At 40.1% G+C, this 16,793-nt stretch overlaps 1 protein-coding gene across 1 annotated transcript in view; it reads right to left on the bottom strand.

Moving 5' to 3' along the window:
• Nucleotides 1–12,714, bottom strand: part of IRAK3 (interleukin-1 receptor-associated kinase 3) — a 125,765-nt gene extending 113,051 nt beyond the window's left edge. Inside the window, exon 1 of the mRNA XM_006886067.1 lies at nt 12,591–12,714. The gene's annotated coding sequence lies outside the window, so the exon portion shown is untranslated. The remainder of the gene's footprint in view (nt 1–12,590) is intronic.
• Nucleotides 12,715–16,793: the final 4,079 nt, after the last annotated feature.

The raw sequence follows: 16,793 nt of genomic DNA, 5'->3' as shown, positions 1-16,793 counted from the left end.
CTAAATTAACACTTCAACATTTCTGATGGTTGCTCAAATTTCCACAACATCCGCATAAATTGGAGCTTTGTAGTCAATTTTTCAGATTAAAACACAAATCTATTCTCTAGTGTAAACCTTCCTTCCATCAAATTTTATACATATATTTATCTGAAAGAGACCGTAAAGAAAATTGGAAAGGACATTAATTACAAATAATATTTTACTCAGGTGAAAGAGCATATCATTTGAAGTTTAATTAAGTAGGAGGTTTGGGAATTCATTAGCAAAAGCCAAGGAATAAATATCTTAGAATTACAAAACTTTCATGATATAAATTATATTCTGGAATAATTTTGCAGAGACAAAAGAAGACCTGCTCATTTCAGGCCAGGCAAGGTGGAAATGTAATAAAAATGAGAGTGTAAAACTTAATTTCTTACATGTATCAAAAGGCTTCTTCAAAAGAGTATAATCTACAAATTAAAGAAAAAAGACAATCTATAATTTTCTAGAAATTTCCAGAACATCAGCAAGATAAAGACAACCCAATCCAATTAAAAAATAGAAAAAATTAAATATTTCAACAAAGAGGCATTTAGATGGTCAACATACACATGAAGAAATTATGTCAATTGTTGTTGTTATGTGCCGTCGAGTTGCTTGTAACTCACAGTGACCCTATGCTCAATAGCTCTGAACCCTGCCCTGTCCTGAGTCAATCCCACTGTCTCCAATCACCTTACTCCTATTACCCAGTAACTGTGTCAATCCATCTGATCCAGGGTCTTCCTTTCCTGGGCCATCCCCCTACCTTTCCAAGCATGACGTGCTTCTCCAAGGACTGGTCCCTCCAGGCCACACACCCACATTACGTGAGACAGAGCTTCAAAATCCTTGCCTCCAAGGAGCAACTTGTTTCACCCATTCAGGACAGATCTGTTTGGTCTGTTGACAGCCCATGGTACGTTCAATACTCTTCTTCAGCACCACAATTCAAAGGCATTGATTCTTCTTCTGTCATCCTTATTCATTGTCCAGCTCTCTGATACATAGCAAGTAATTGCCATTCTCTTTCTCCTTCTCTCTCTCATTGATGCCAAATCAGAACTCATAGCTGACCCTCCATTGAGTTTCCAAGGCTGTAAATTGCCCAAGAGGAGATTGTGCAATTTTATTCCTTTCGTCACTGAGATTTTTTAATGTCCAGAGAGATGTAGCCTTTAGGTTAGCAGTCTAACTTGCTATACACTACATCGACAGAAAAACTCATTGGCCATAGTTCTGGGTGCCGTTAGTTGCACTCAAGTCAACTACTGCTCATGGCTACCTTGTGAACAACAGATTGAAGCTCTGCCCTACCCTATTCCAGCCTCAGAATTTCCTTCATACTCAAGCCCGTTTTTAATTATTGTTTCAGTCCATCTCATTGAGGGCCTTCTCTCTTTCATTGACTCTCTAGCTTTCCTAACATGATATCTTTTTCCAAGAACTAGTCCCTCATGAAAACATGCCCAAAGTGTGTGAGATGTTTCACCATTTATATACCTAAGGAACACAATACTTAGTCTCAAAGGCAGACTAGTTTGGTTTTTTTTGCCAGTGCATGGAATATTCAATATTCTTCTCCAGCATCACAATTCAAAGGCATTCTTATGTCATCCTTAGTCATTGTATTCATAGTGTTGAGATGTAATCCATATTGAAAGCTGTAGTCCCTGATCTTTTTCAGTAGGTGCTTTTAATCTTCTTCACTTTCTGCAAGCAAGGGTGTACCATCTGCATAATGCAGATTGTTGATAAGTCTTCTTTGATCCTAATACCACTTTCTATTTCATATAATCCAGCTTCTAAAATTAGCAAAAAAATATATATATAAATCAGCAAACGAATTGAATAAGTATAGGAAAGGGATACAACCCTTTCACACACCTATCTTGATTTTAAATCATACAGTGTTCCCTTTTTCGTTTCATGCTTTTTGAACTATGTATACATTTCCCATGAGCACCTTGTGTTCTAGGATCTCCATTCTTCTCAGTGTTATCCATAATTTGTTATGAGCTGCAATTTGTTATATTTGTTATGGGTCAATGCCTTTGTGTACATAGTCATTAAAACAGAAGTAAACATCTTTCTGATATTCTCTGCTTTCAGTCGAGTCATCTGACATCAGCAGTGACTTATCCAATGGCCTCTTCTGAATCTAGCAAGAATTTCTGACAGCTTCCTGTAAATGTGCTGTTATAGTAATTTTTTAAATTAGTCTTCAGTAAGATTTTATTTGCCTGTGATATTTCTTTCTTTCATTCCTGTCTTCGTAATGACCTCTTGCTTTCTTCATGAATGATGGTGTTAATGTCATCCCACCAGTCATCTGGTCTTTGATCATGAGTGTTTAATACATCACATGTATTCTTGAGTTAGTTTTTAAATTTAGATGGGATAGACTCAAAATCACATTTTTGTTTTTGTGAACCTGTTTTAATTTTATTAACCTTCTATTTAAATTTTCACATAAGTCTGTTCCGCAATCGTCCCCTAAACTTGTTTTGACTACTGATATGGAGCATCTTCACCAATTCTTTCCAAAGATAAAGTCGATCTGATCCCAGTGTAGTCCTTCAGATGAGATCCCTGTGTAAATTGCCATTTGTATTTTATTTTAAAATGGCATTTTCAAGAAGTAAATAATTGACTGCACAAAATTCTATCATTTGCACTCCAGCCTCCTTTATATACCAAAGTCCTATTTTCCAGCGACCTGTCCTCCTTTTTTGTTTCCTACTTTTTCCCGTTTCATTCATCATTTCTAATTCATGCATTTTGTTTGCGTATTTGATCAAGTCAGTGTGCAACTTAGTAGAAATCCTCAATTTCTTCATCTTTGTATGTAGTGGTTGGTGTGTATATTTGGATAATAATTGCATTAACAAATCTTCCTTGTATGTGTATGCATAGTATCCCACAGTATCCTACCACTCATAGAAATGTACAAAATAAAAATGTACTTCAGGATGTTGCTGTTGTTGTTGTTAAGAGCCATTGAGTCTTAAACCACTCATAAAGACCCTATGAACGAAAGACCTGAACACTTGTATAATTTTTGCTGTTGCTCTAAATTCATAGATTTTCCAGAAGCAAGCTATTTCAGAAGTGGATGCTACTCCTGCTTCCAAACTTGTTTTAATCCGTGAGCTTCACCAAACACTGTCTGTCATGGATGGCCAATATTGCATTTGACACATCAATGTCACAGTGTTTAGCATCACAGCAGCCATGAGTTACCTCTGTTTAGCAAATGGTCAGACCAGTGCTATACCACTTAGGAGAATATTTGAAAACAAAACAAAACAAAACAAAAAAACAAACCCCAAACAACCTAAAACCAATTAAAACCATGCCCAAGGAACCAAATGGGTTTTTAAATAGGAGGCTGAAACACATCATCTACACCCATTAGCTAATCAATATTCCACCCTAATACTCAAAGGTACCAGCAAACAAGCCTCTGTAGGATCCGGCTCCTGCAGACGACTTCCAAACAGGAGTACAGCCCCATGCTGCCGACCAAATGGGTACTTCAGGATAGATCTTGAAATGTTCTTTTTGATGATGAATGCAGTACCATCCTTTTCAATTTATCATTTCTGTCTAGGATATCATTATTGTCTGATTCTGAATGGCAAATATCAGCACATTTCAGCTCACTAAAGCCTTGGATATTGATCTTTATACTTTCCATTTAATTTTTATAAGGTCAAATATTCCTAGATTCCTTTTACTACAAGTTCCAATTATTAACGGATGTTTGCAACTCTTTATCTTCATTTTTTTATTGTGTTTTAACCTAATGGGCTTATCTTCCAGCAGTATAACTAAAAATGTTCCTGTGTTATACATCGGGGATTTGAAGACCTGTTATTTTTGAAATATCTTTTTATATATTTAAAATTTTGCTTTTAAGACTATCTTAGTGTGAACGCTACCTTGAAACCTATTCCCCATGAATGACAGCAATATTTTAAATACTAGTGACATAGCTCCCAGCCTCACAGTGATGTGCAAGTCATCATAGTACAGAATTCTCTAATCATTAGAGAGATGCAGATCAGAAATGACATTGAGATACTCCAGCAATAATAGCAAAGTTAAAAAAAAACAAACAGAAAACAACAAATGTCAGAGAGCATTTGGGGAGATTAGAACTCTCATAAACCACTGGTGGGACTATAAAATAAACCAACAATTATGGAAAACTATGCAGTGCCTGAATAGAAAATAGGAAATGGGAAAACCATTTGCACTAGTAACCCTATGTATCTCAAAGAAATAAGAACTGGAACATGAACAGAGTTATACACAATATGTTCACTAGTAAAGAGATGGAAGTGAATTAATTGCCCACCAATAGATGAGTGGATGAACAAACTACGCTATACACTTCCAATAGAACACTATTTAATGTTTAAAAATAAAGACTAATTCTTGCAGCACCTCAAATATGGATCGACTTGGAAGATATTATACTGGAAAAAAAGTCAGTCACAAAAAGATAAGTATTATATGAGTCTACAATTATAAAAAGTTAAGGGAAAAAATTACACACTGAACCAACACTTTTTTTATTATGAGAGAAATTTGTATTTATAATTAGCCAGCTGGACTCAATTTAGATTATTCCAATTTGGCGGCAATATCCAAGGCATCAAAGTCAGGAGCAAGTCGAACATAGGCCTTCTTCTCTCCATCAGGCCTAAATCAAGGTGTTGACTTTGGGCACAACAATGTCATAGAGCTTCTTTACAGCTTGTTAGATTTGATGCTTGTTGGCCTTGACATTCACAGCAAGCATGAACACGAGTGTGTTGTTATCTTCTGTTTTCTTCATGGCTGATTGAATGGTCAGGGGAAACTTGATAGCATAATGATCAAGCTTATTTTTCTGGAGGAGCTTTTCTGGGGGTATTTGGGCTGCCTTTGATAGTGTCAGTGTTGTGGGCCACTGGAAGGTGGGAGTGGTGCAGATTTTTTTTTTTTTGTGGCTGTGGATTGGATGTCCATGAGGACTGCTTACTTTTCCTTGAGTGTCTTTGATTTGGCATCAATTTGGGGAGGGGCAGGGCTACATTTTTTGCTTTTGGCACCATCTTCATGGGAAACGTGGGAACATTCTTTAACAATTACTACAAATGTGAGGGAGAAGAAAATTAGTCATTAGATAATGTTTGTTGTGGTTTTTGTTATGTGTTGTTGAGTCAGAACAGACCCTACAGCAGGCTTTCAGAAGCTGTAAACCTCAAGGGAATTGACTGTCTTTCTTTCATGGAGCAAGTGGTGGATTTTAACTGACTGCTTTTAAGCTGGCAATGCAATTCTTTAAGCTCTAAGTCACTTTAATTCCCTAAGTTGTTATGGGCTGTCGAGTTGCTTGAGACTCATAGCGGCCTTATATACAGAAGCTCTGAACTCTGCTCTATCCTGTGCCAATCTTATTGTCTCCAGCAACCTGCCCTCATTAACCCAGTCACTGAATCAATCCATCTAATTGAGTGTCTTCCTCTCTTGCACTGTCCTCTACCCTTCCTAGAATGATGTCCCTCTCCAAGGACTGATCCCTCCTTGCAACATGAACATGCCCAAGTAGGTCAGATGGAGCTTAAGAATCCTTGCCTACTAGGAGCAACCTGGTTTCACTCTCTCTAGGATGAACCTGTTTGTTCTCCTAGCAGTCTATGGTATATTTAATACTCTTCTCCAGCACCACAGTGCAAAGACATCAATTCTCTTTCTATCATTATTGTATATTAACCTTCACACAGTAAGAAAAATTCTTTGATGGTTGCCAGTGATGGGAAGGAAGCGGGGGGGGGGGGGCGGGTGGAGAAAGGAAAATAAGTAAATAGTTAATAGACATAGATTAGGTTGGTGAAGGGAAAGGTTTTATGAATTAAAGGATAATCAGTATAATATCACTATAGAAAATTCAGACACAGAAAGGTGCACAGCAACTATAGACAACAAGGAAAGATGCGTTCATATATACCAAATTGCATTATCAGCAATAACAAGTATTAACCTACTAAAGGATGTGTAGGCAGATAGGTAGACAGGTTTGACAGATGTTATTTCCGTAAGAGGAAGAATTGATGCCTTTGAATTGTGTATTTGTGGAGAATATGAAACATTCCATGGTCAAAAGAACAAAAAATACGTCTTGAATGGAGGGAAGTTAGAATGTTTTTGCCTCTTAGAAGTGAAGATAGTATGGCTTTGTTTTCAAAATATCTGATGTTTTAGCTATTTTGTTGTTGTTATGTGTCTTCCAGTCACCTGCGACTCATATCAACTCTTTGCACAACAACTCTAAACCCTGCCCTATGCTGAACCAGGCTCATGGTCTCTATAATTAATATGCAAGCAAAATAACTCTGAAGATAATTTAAAAATTGCTAGAACAGTACGTAGAGAACTTCCAGAAGTTCAAGCAGGATTTAGGAGAGACCATGGCACCAGGGATATTATTGCTGATGTCAGATGGATCCTGGCTGAAAGTATAGAATACCAGAAGAATATCTTTGTGTTTTATTAACTATGAAAAGGCGTTTGACTGTGTAGATCATGACAAGTTGTGGCTGACATTGAGAAGAACTGGAATCCCAGAACTCTTGATTGTGGCTATGAAGAACCTATACCTGGACCAGGAGACTTGCATGAACAGAACAGGGGATCACTGCATGGTTTGGAATTTTGAAGGGAGTGTACCAGGGTTGTATTCTTTATTCAAAACCTTTCAATCTGTATGCTGAGCAAATTATCTGAGAAGCTGGACTCTGTGAGGAGTGTGGCATCAGGATTGGAGGGAGACTCATCAATAACCTCCATCAAGCAGGCGATACAACCTGAAAGTGAGGAGGGCTTGAAGCGCTTGTTGTAGAAGATCAAGGAATGTAGCCTTTGGTACAGGTTGCATCTCAATGTCAGGAAAACAAAGATTCTTACAACTACACCAATATGCAGCATCATGTTGGATGGAGAGGAGATTGAAACTGTCAATAACTTCATCTTTCTTGGATCCACAATTAACACCCTTGGTTCCAGCAGTCAGGAAATAAGGAGTCTCATTGCATTGAAAAATCTACCATTGGGGACCTCTCCAAATTAGTGAGGAGTAATGATGCCAGTTTGAGGACTAAGGTTGTGTCTGATTCGGGCCATGATCTTACTAATCAGTTGCTATGCATCTGAGAGCTGGACAATGAATAAGGATGACAGAAGAAGAATTGATGCCTTTGAGCTCTGGTGTTGGAGGAGAGCAATGAACATCCCATGGATGGCCAAGAGAACAGTCAAATATGTCTGGGTAAGGGTACGGCCAGAGTGCTCTTTGGAGGCAAGAATGATGAAGCTTTGCCTCATATAATTAGGACATGTTCTTAAGAGGTGCTATTCCTTGGAGAAGGACATGATGCTGAGAAGGGAGGAGGGTCAGCGAAAAAAAGACCCTCAATCAGATGGATTGATACAGTGACTGCTACATTTGGCTTTTTTGTGTCAGGAAGTGTGTGGATGACGCAGTATAGAACAAGGTTCAAATCTTTTCTCACAGGGTCTTGACTCCATGGCACCTCATAGCTGATCGTCCAGTGGGTTTTCTGAGGCTGTAGATCACACTGGAGGAGATTGCCTATTTTTCTCCCATGGAGGAGCTGGTAGATTCACACTTCCTGCCTTTGTGCTGGCAGTGCAACTCCTTACCTCTAAGGCATCAGAGTTCCCTAAGAAGTTACGAGGGCCTTAAAAGCTTATGATGAGCCACCTATTTGTCTCTTCCTGTCCAGAGAAAAGAATGAAGAAATTCAAAGAGACATCGGAACAATTGTTCCCTAGCACTAACAAAATTTCCAAGCCTCAATTTCCATGAGTCTGAGATCAAAAGACTGGATGGTGACCAACTACTGCTGCTGATTATTCTGGAAGGCACATAATAGACGGCCCTGGATAGACTCGTAGATAAATTTGGAAGAAAATTTAATATTCTAAAAATGGCCAGGCTTAGTGATCTCATAGAGACTGGTGGGACTCTTGAGACTGTGGCTTTCAGCTAGGTCTGTGGTATAACTTTCAGGGAAACAATAAACAATTCTATAAAATGAAGAAAAATACAAGAAAGGTGCTCAGTCCTTAGAACATTCAACCAGAGATAAAGCACAGAAGGTAAAAGATAGAAGAATGAATGAAACAAAAACCTCAGAGAAACAGTGGCAAGAGTGCCATTAAATGTGGGAATTACAATCAATGTAATAAAACAAAGTACATATGAAAGTTTGAATGAAATTTCAAATTGCTCTGTAAACTTCAACTCAGATCACAATAAAAAGTTGTTCAAGAGTTCCAGTGGCGCAATCGGTTAGCATGGGGTACTTACACAAAAGCTGTTCAGATTTTATTATTGGGTTTTTTTTATAAAAAGATGCATTTCTCTTAACACCTTCTTTTTCCAAGCAACTCTTGTTTTATGCCTCAAGTCACTGCAACTCCTAGAGCAGAGCTACAGTCAAGTTAAGACAAGAAAGTAATAGAAATAAGATGCATTCATGCTTGTATTTTTCTTTTCCAAGCCTGTGTTATTGTTGTGTACCCCAATAAGGTTTCCTTGGCTGTCTTTCTCACAGGAAGTGTTTGGGTAATATCCTACCACCAATTTTTAGTTTTAGCAGCCAAGTAGCTTAACCATTATGCAACGGTTTCCCTTCCATTTCAGCCTTGTGTTTGCTTAATATTACAATACCTGAAATGTCATAAAAAAGAAGAGAGAGCTACTGTCTGAGTTTCAGGGAGATGGCCTGATTGATAGAAGGTTGCAATCCTAACCTAAAGGCAATGCTTTTCTAGTGGTTCAAATAGACTAGCCTTGCCTGGGAAAGGATAAGAAATCTTCTCTGAGATTTGCAGCCTCAGAAGCCCTCTGGAGAGTCGGCTGTGAGTCAGTTCTGACTTGATGACAATGTATTAGTTTGAGTTAGTTAGTCCCAAGTAGGAATGGTTCCGACCATTACAGTTGATGTCTCCCAGTGTGGTAACGGTCATTCCCTACTCCACAAACTTCTCCTAAACAATCATCCTTTAATACTTATTCTCACATTTTATTCATAGAATAAAATATGTTAAGTGTAATTTTTTTCTTCTTCGAAGTCCAATTTTCACTTTTTAAAAATTTTTTAAATATTATTTGTAATTTCTTGAATACAATATAATATAGAATGAATGAACACTAACAGCAAAATTATTTTTATCAGGGAGCTTTGATGGGCCAGTGGCAAGAAGGCCCATGGTTCAAATCCACCAGATTCCCTGCTGGAGAAGATGGGACAGTCTCCTCCTGTGCCAGTTGGATCATATTTGATGGTACACAACAACAACAACAACAAAAATTTCTCTTTCTACATGGAATTACAATGTATTATTACATTGGTGGTAATGAGCCTAAGCTTTTTAAAAAATTTTATCCTTTTCCTCATTCTCAAGAAAAAAATGATTGGTATAAATTCACAAATACAGATTACCATAATACACAGTCTTCAATATGGATTGCATCTCAGCATCAAGAAAACAAAGAGTCTCACCACTGGGCCTATTGGCAGCACCATGAGAGATGGAAAAGAGATTGAAATTGTTAACAATTTCAGGTTACTCAGTTCCACGGTCAACATCTTTGGCACCAACAGTCAGAAAATAAAAAGTGAATTTCATTGGGAAAGTCTGCTGTCAGGGACCTCACCAGAGTGCTAAAGAGCAACAGTGTCAGTCTACAGACTAAGATGTGCCTGATCCAGGCCATTGTCTTCACAATTACTAGCTATGCATCAGAAAGCTGGACAATGAACAAGGATGATAGACGAAGAACTGATGCCTTTGAGTTGTGATGCTGGAGAAGAGTATTGAAAATACCATGGACAAACAGATTTGTCCTGGAGAGGGTGAAGCCAAGCTGCTCCTTGGAGACAAGGATTTTGAAGCTCTACCTCACGTACTTTGGGCATGTGGCCAGGAAGGACCAGTCCTTGGAGAAGGACACCATGCTTGGAAGGGTGGAGGGACAGTGCAGGAGATAAAGACCCCGGATGAGATGGACTGATACAGTGACTGGGATAATGAGAGTAGACATGTCTACCAACATGTCTGGCCAGTGAGACTGATTCAGGATAGGGTAGAGTTCAGAGCCATGGTGCATAGGTTAGCTATGAGTTGCAGGCAACTCGAAGACACATAACACCAACATAGCTGAAACATTAGAAATTTTTTAAAATTTGACTAAAAACACTGGCCATAACAAAAATAATAGCATGTGCATGTCGATTCAAACTGTCATTGCAATTGGGTAATAACAGCTCTGACCCACGTATGTTAGAAGGTTCAGAAAGCAAATTAACATAAGAGTTTTAGCCTTGTAAACTGATACATACAAATTGGGCAAACTCCTGCAAACTCTCTCTAAAGTAAAACAAACAAACAAAACAACAACAACAACAAAACCCAAAAAGACAAAAATTACATGCTGAAGACAAAGTTGTACCTGACCTAAGATACGGTGTTATCAATTGCTTTACATGATTGTGAAGTTTGGAGAACAGGTATGGCAGAACCGGTACCATTATTGGCAAAGAAAATGAAAGAGCATCAGAAGAATGAACACATCAGTTTGGAAGAAGGGCAGCCAGAGGGTAAAAGGGGAAGCCACAGACTGGGAAAAAGATTTGGTAATGACATATCAGATAAGGGACTTATATCTAGAATTTATAAAATACTTGAGCACCACAACAAGATAAAGGTAAATAATCCAATCGAAAAATGGGCATAGGATATGAACAGACACTTCACCAAAGAAGACATTCAGATGGCTAACAAGCACATGAAGAAATGTTCAAAATCCCTAGCTCTAAGAAGCAAATCAAAACAACTATGAGATATCATCTCACCCCAGTAAGACTAGCAAAATTTAACAGAACAGCAAGCAACAAATGCTGGCGAGGTTGTGGAGAGACTTGGACATTTATTCACTGTTGGTGGAACTGTAAAATGGTGCAACCATTGTGGAAAGTGGTGTGGCGCTTTCTCAAAAAGTTGCCAATAGAGATACCATTTGACCCAGCATTTCCACTACTGGAAATATACCCCAAAGAGGCTATAAAACCAACATCCAAGCAGATATATGCACACCCATGTTTATCGCAGTTTTGTTCACAATAGCAAGGAGTTGGAAACAACCTAAGTGCCCATCAAAAAATTAATGGATAGAGAAGCTGTGGTATATTCACACAATGGAATACAATGCTGCATTGAAAAACAAAGAACTCATGCAATATTATTCAAAATAAGTGACCCTCGAGGACTTTATGCTGAGGGAAATATCTCAGTCACAAAAGGACAAACACTGCAGAGTGCCACTGTTGTAGAATGGGACTGACATCAGGGTTGGGGTAAGAATGAGAAAAACTGGATAAATTATGTATACTGCATTGAAACTGATGAGCTCAAAAGCAATATATTATATGGTATTATGATGACCATTAAGGGTTCAGAATGAAGGTTGCAGAGTGGAGTATACTCGCAGCGGCGGGGGGTGGGGGGGGTGCTGGTGCGGGGGGGATTGTATACCAATGAAGGAATTTTTCTTTTACTTTTGAAAGAGAAGAGTTAACCATGGGTGGGGGGAGTGGGCAGCGAGCAAAGTGCAACAATGAATGAATGGAAATCCAAAATCTCTGTGAAATGTCCATGAAAATGAATAATAATTAAAAAAAAAAGAAGGGCAGCCAGATTGTTCTGAGAACCAAGACTTCTTTGAGATACTTAGAGTCTGTTTGTGGAGAAGCCAGTCCCTGCAGAAGGACATCATGCATGGTGGAGAAAGGGTCAGGGAAAAGGAGGAAGAGATCCTGAACAAGAAGCATTGACACACAGGTTATAATGGGCTCAAACACAGCAAGGATTGTGCGAATGAGACAGGACTGGGCAGGATTCCCTTCTATTGTACAAAAGTGAATGAATGGAATTCCAAAATCTCTGTAGATGTTCACTGAAATTAATAAAAAATAAATTAAAAAGAGATAAGTATATTATGACTCATGCATCAATTATATTTTAAACTTCAAACTCCATTTTTTTCCACAATGAGAGAAAAAGTGCATATGAAGTAAATTAAAGGCGCTCATAAATTCCTTGGGGGGGGAAGTTCACCAAGTGGTGGACTTGGCCCTAGTCCTATGCGTCCTGTCCTGTGAACAGAGGAGCTCTCATCACATCGACAGAGAACTGGATGGTACCTCACAACATAAAAAAAGTTTACGATGTAACTACCTACCTAGCTCTTATGAAATCGAACAAATTTCTGCTGAGACACTACACTAAACTTTTCTAGTCATCCTGTTGTCACTGTTATTTGACAGTTTACCCAGTGCAGCTCCAAGCCCTCCCTACAGCACCCACCTCCTCCCCTAGTGGAGCCTCTGGTTCCAGCAGAGAAACCTCCCCAACCAGGCCGCTGCCAGGACCGCGCAGAGCTGCGGGGAAGCCGCTCAGGCCGCCAGCCCCGAGGGGGCCGCACTCACCGAGGCCGCGCCAGCCCAGCGCGCCGTCGCAGCTGTCCAGGACCGCGCACAGCTCGCCCAGCAGCACCGGAGGCAGGTCGAATAGCAGCGTGTGCACTGAGAGCGTGCGGCGAGCGCCACAGCTCCCTGCCGCGGCTGCCCAGGCCATGGCGGGGCCGCCAGAGACCCGGGGACGCGAAGTCCAGCTCTCTGCACGCTGGTACGGTGCTGTTACACAACCGCGGAAATCCTGCTTCCACCACAGCAGCCAGGGCAAGCACAAGGCACGGTGCCCAGACCCTGAAGAGGCGGGCCCATGTGACGCAAGGAGCTGCTCCCTAGAGATGTCTCTGTGGACGCCCCATCTGGCCCAAGAATCCCCTGCCACTGTTTTTTGTCCTTTCTTCATTGAGTCCATGTTTTGAGTAGAGTCCATTCATCCCTCTGCATTTAGGATATGACTGAAGAGGTAAGAGTGAGTGAGACTTGCAAAGTTAACTTGTGCAATTGATTGCACAAGAACTGATGGCTGGAACCCACTCAGAGACGACTGGGAAAACAAGCCTGGGATTTGCTTCAGGAATGTCACAACCTTGAAAACTCCAAGGATGGTTTTCTGCACAAAAGGAAACCCCATGAGTCAGAATTGACTCAGTGGCAACCAGCAAGAATAACCCATCCCATTTGCCTGTCCTCGGATGAGCTAACTTCTGATTGGAACAGATGAGACCTGTCATCGTTTTGTTTAAAAGGATTTTGTTTCTTCTTGTCAGGAAAGAGGTACAGGTTTTTGTAGAACACTGGGAAAACACACACATAAAAAAAAATTGAGAAGGAGAGGTAATATCTCACTCAGAACTGCCAAGACATTTTGGCATATTCTACTGATTTTTAACAGATGATATTATTGTTAAGTGCAGATAAGTTGCCTGTGACTCATAATGAACCTATGTACAAAAGCTGTGACCCCTGTTCTATCCTAAGCAAATCTCACCATCTCTGACATACTTGCCCTCATAATTCCAGATTCTGTGTCAATCTATCTCATCCAGAGTCTTCCTCTCCTGTGCTGTCCCTTCACCCTCCCAAGCATGATGTCCTTCTCCAATGACTGGTCCCTCTTGGCAACATGTCCAAAGCATGCCAGATGGAACTTCAAACTCCTTGCCTCCGATGAGCAACTTGGTTTCTTTTTCTCCAGCACAGATCTGTTTGTTCTCTTGACAGTCCATGGTGTGTTCAATATTCTTCTCCAGCACCATGACTCAAAGACATTGATTCTTCTTCTGTCTTCCTTAGTCATTGTCCAGCTCTCTGATACTTGGTAAGTAATTGAGAAGACCAAAGCCTAGATCAGGCACATCTTGGTCTCTAGCCTGACACCATTACTCTTTAGTCCTCTGGAGAAGTCTCTGACAGAAGATTTTCGTATGCAATTTGTCTTTTGATTTTCTGACTGCTGGTGTCTTAAATGTTGATTGTGGAACCAGATAAACTGAAATTGTTAACATTCTCAATCTCTTCTCCATCTATCATGATGTGGCCAATTGGCCCAGTGTGAGAATCTCTGTTTTCTTGATGTTGATGCCTTGCTTTTTGGAAGAGATAACAATAGGTACCAACAAGAGAAAAACAAACCAAAGAGATACTAAATTAGAGTAAAATGGTGTTCATCTCCTTGAATATTTCTCAATGCTATTCCATTTTTACATTTACTTCCCCAGTGGCATCACTAAGAGGGTGTCACCAGGAAACATTGTCAGAGGGGTGACGAAATAAAATTTTTATAAAGTTTTATGCATTATGTTACTAGTAACTTAATCTTTTTTAATAAAAATATTCCTATTGTTATTAGGTGTTTTGAATGGGCTCTGACACACAGCTGTCCTAGGTACAAAATCCTGCCAACTCCTGGATCCTCCTAGCACTCTCTCCTATGCTTACACTCACAGATGCAGCCACTGTGGCAACCTGTCTCACTGAACTTCCCCCTCTTTTTGCTGACTCTTCCCTTTTCTGACCTGATTTCCTTCTTTCAGACTTGCCCTTCTTGATAACATACCTAATGTATGTAAAAGGAAAGGTCACCATCCTTTCTCCTAACAAACACTCTGATTTCACTTTTTCCAATACAGATTTGTTTCTTCTTTTGGTTGTTGTTCTTTGGTGATGTAGAATTGACTACAACTCATAGTAACCCTTATTTGATTGATTTCCAACTGCAAAAGTTGCTAGAAATAATGTATTTCCTCTTCTTTGGCTCTGGTTGATGGTGCCTGTACTTGGAAGAATGGAGGGACAGTGCAAGAGAGGAAGAACCTAGAGGATATGGATTGACACAGTAACTGGGGTATTGAGGTTAGATGTGTTGGAGACAATGATATTGGATCAGGATAGGACAGGATTTAGAGCTACTGTGCATAGAGTTGTTTTGAGTTACAGGCAACTTGATGACACATAACAACAACAACAACATAGCAACCCTATGAACAATATATTGAAAACTTACCTTTGCTCGGCTCCACGGTCAACACTCTTGGCACCAGTAGCCAGGAAATAAAAAAACGTATTGTGATGGGAAAGTCTGCTGTTAGGGACCTCTCCAAAATACTCAAGAGCAACAGTGTCTCTCTGGAGACTAAGGTCCTCCTGATACAGGCCATGGTTTTTGCAATCACTTGTTATGCATCAGAGAGTTGGACAATGACTAGGGAGGATAGAAGGAGAATTGACGCCTTTGAGCTGTGGTGCTGGAGAAGAGTATTGATGTACCATGGACTGCCAAGAAAACAGATTCATCATAGAGAGGATTAAACCAGGCTGCTCCTTGGAGGCAAGGATTCTGGGGCTTCGTCTGACATACTTTGGACATGTTGTAAGGAGAGACAGGTCTTTAGAGAGGGACATCATGCTGGGTAGAGTAGAGGGACAGCGCGGGAGGAGAAGACCCTCTATGAGGTGGATTGATTCAGTGACTGGGGTACTTGGGATGGGTGTGTCAGAGGCAATGAGATTGGCACAGGATAGAGCACGGTTTAGGGCTGTTGTACATAGGGTCGCTATGAGTCGCAAACAACATGATGGCACATAACAACAACAACAACACCTTGTCCTATGTTCTTTTGGCAGTCCATGGTGTGTTGTTGTTATGTACTGTCTAGTTGCCTGCCACCCACAGTGACCCTATATGTACAGCAGCTTTGAACACTGTCATATCCTAAGCCAGTCTCACTAATTCTGAAACACCAACCTCCATAGCCCTAGTTACTGTATCAATCCATCTCATCCGGGTCTTCCTGTTGTGCACTGTCCGTCCACCCTTCTGAGCATAATGCCCTTCTCCAAGGACTGATCTCTACTGGCAACGTGCCCAAAGTACATGAGACAGAGCTTCAAAATCCTAGCCTCCAAGGAGAAACTTTATTTCAACATCTCCAAGACAGATCCATTCATTTTCTTAGTGGTCCATGGCATTTTCAAGACTCTTCTCCAGCATCACAATTCAAATGCATTGATTCTTCTTCTGTCATCTTTAGTCATTGTCCGGCTCTCTAATGCATAGCAAGTAATTGTGAAGACTGTAGCCTAGATCGGGTGCACCTTAGTCTTTAGACTGACATCCTTGTTTATCACTACTCTGGAGAGGTCCCTGACAGCATATTTCCCCAAAGCAATTTATTTTTTATTTCCTGATTGCTGGTGCTAAGAGTTTTGATTGTGGAGCCTAACAACCTCAATCTCTTCTCCATCTATCATGATGCTTCCAGTTGGCCCATTGGTGAGAATCTTTGTCTTCTTGATGTCTCCAGTTCATATTGAAGACTATCGTCCTTGACCTTCTGCAGCAAGTGCCTCAGTTTCTGCAAGCAAGGTTGTGCCATCTGTATAATGGAGGTTGTTGATGAGTTTTCCTCCAATCCTGATGCTACATTCCTCCTCATAAAGCCCAGCTTTCCGAATGATCTGTTATGCATATAGATTGGAAAGGTTTGAAGACAAGGTGCATCCCTGATGCACTTCTTTCCTGATTTTAAACCATGCAGTGTTTCCCTGCTATATCCTGAGGACTGTTTCTAGGACCAAGTATAGATTTTTCATAAATACATCCAAGTGTTCTGGGAACCTAATTCATTGATGTCAAATTAGAGTCAACTCATAGCTGACCCTCTAGCAAGTTTTCAGAGGTTATAAATCTTTCTAGATGGAATTCTCTGTGTTTCTCCC

This window comes from Elephantulus edwardii, unplaced genomic scaffold (assembly GCF_000299155.1).
Source record: "Elephantulus edwardii isolate Elephantulus edwardi_28Jun2011 unplaced genomic scaffold, EleEdw1.0 scaffold00047, whole genome shotgun sequence".
Lineage (NCBI taxonomy): Eukaryota > Metazoa > Chordata > Mammalia > Macroscelidea > Macroscelididae > Elephantulus > Elephantulus edwardii.
This window is presented reverse-complemented; position numbering and strand designations above follow the sequence as displayed.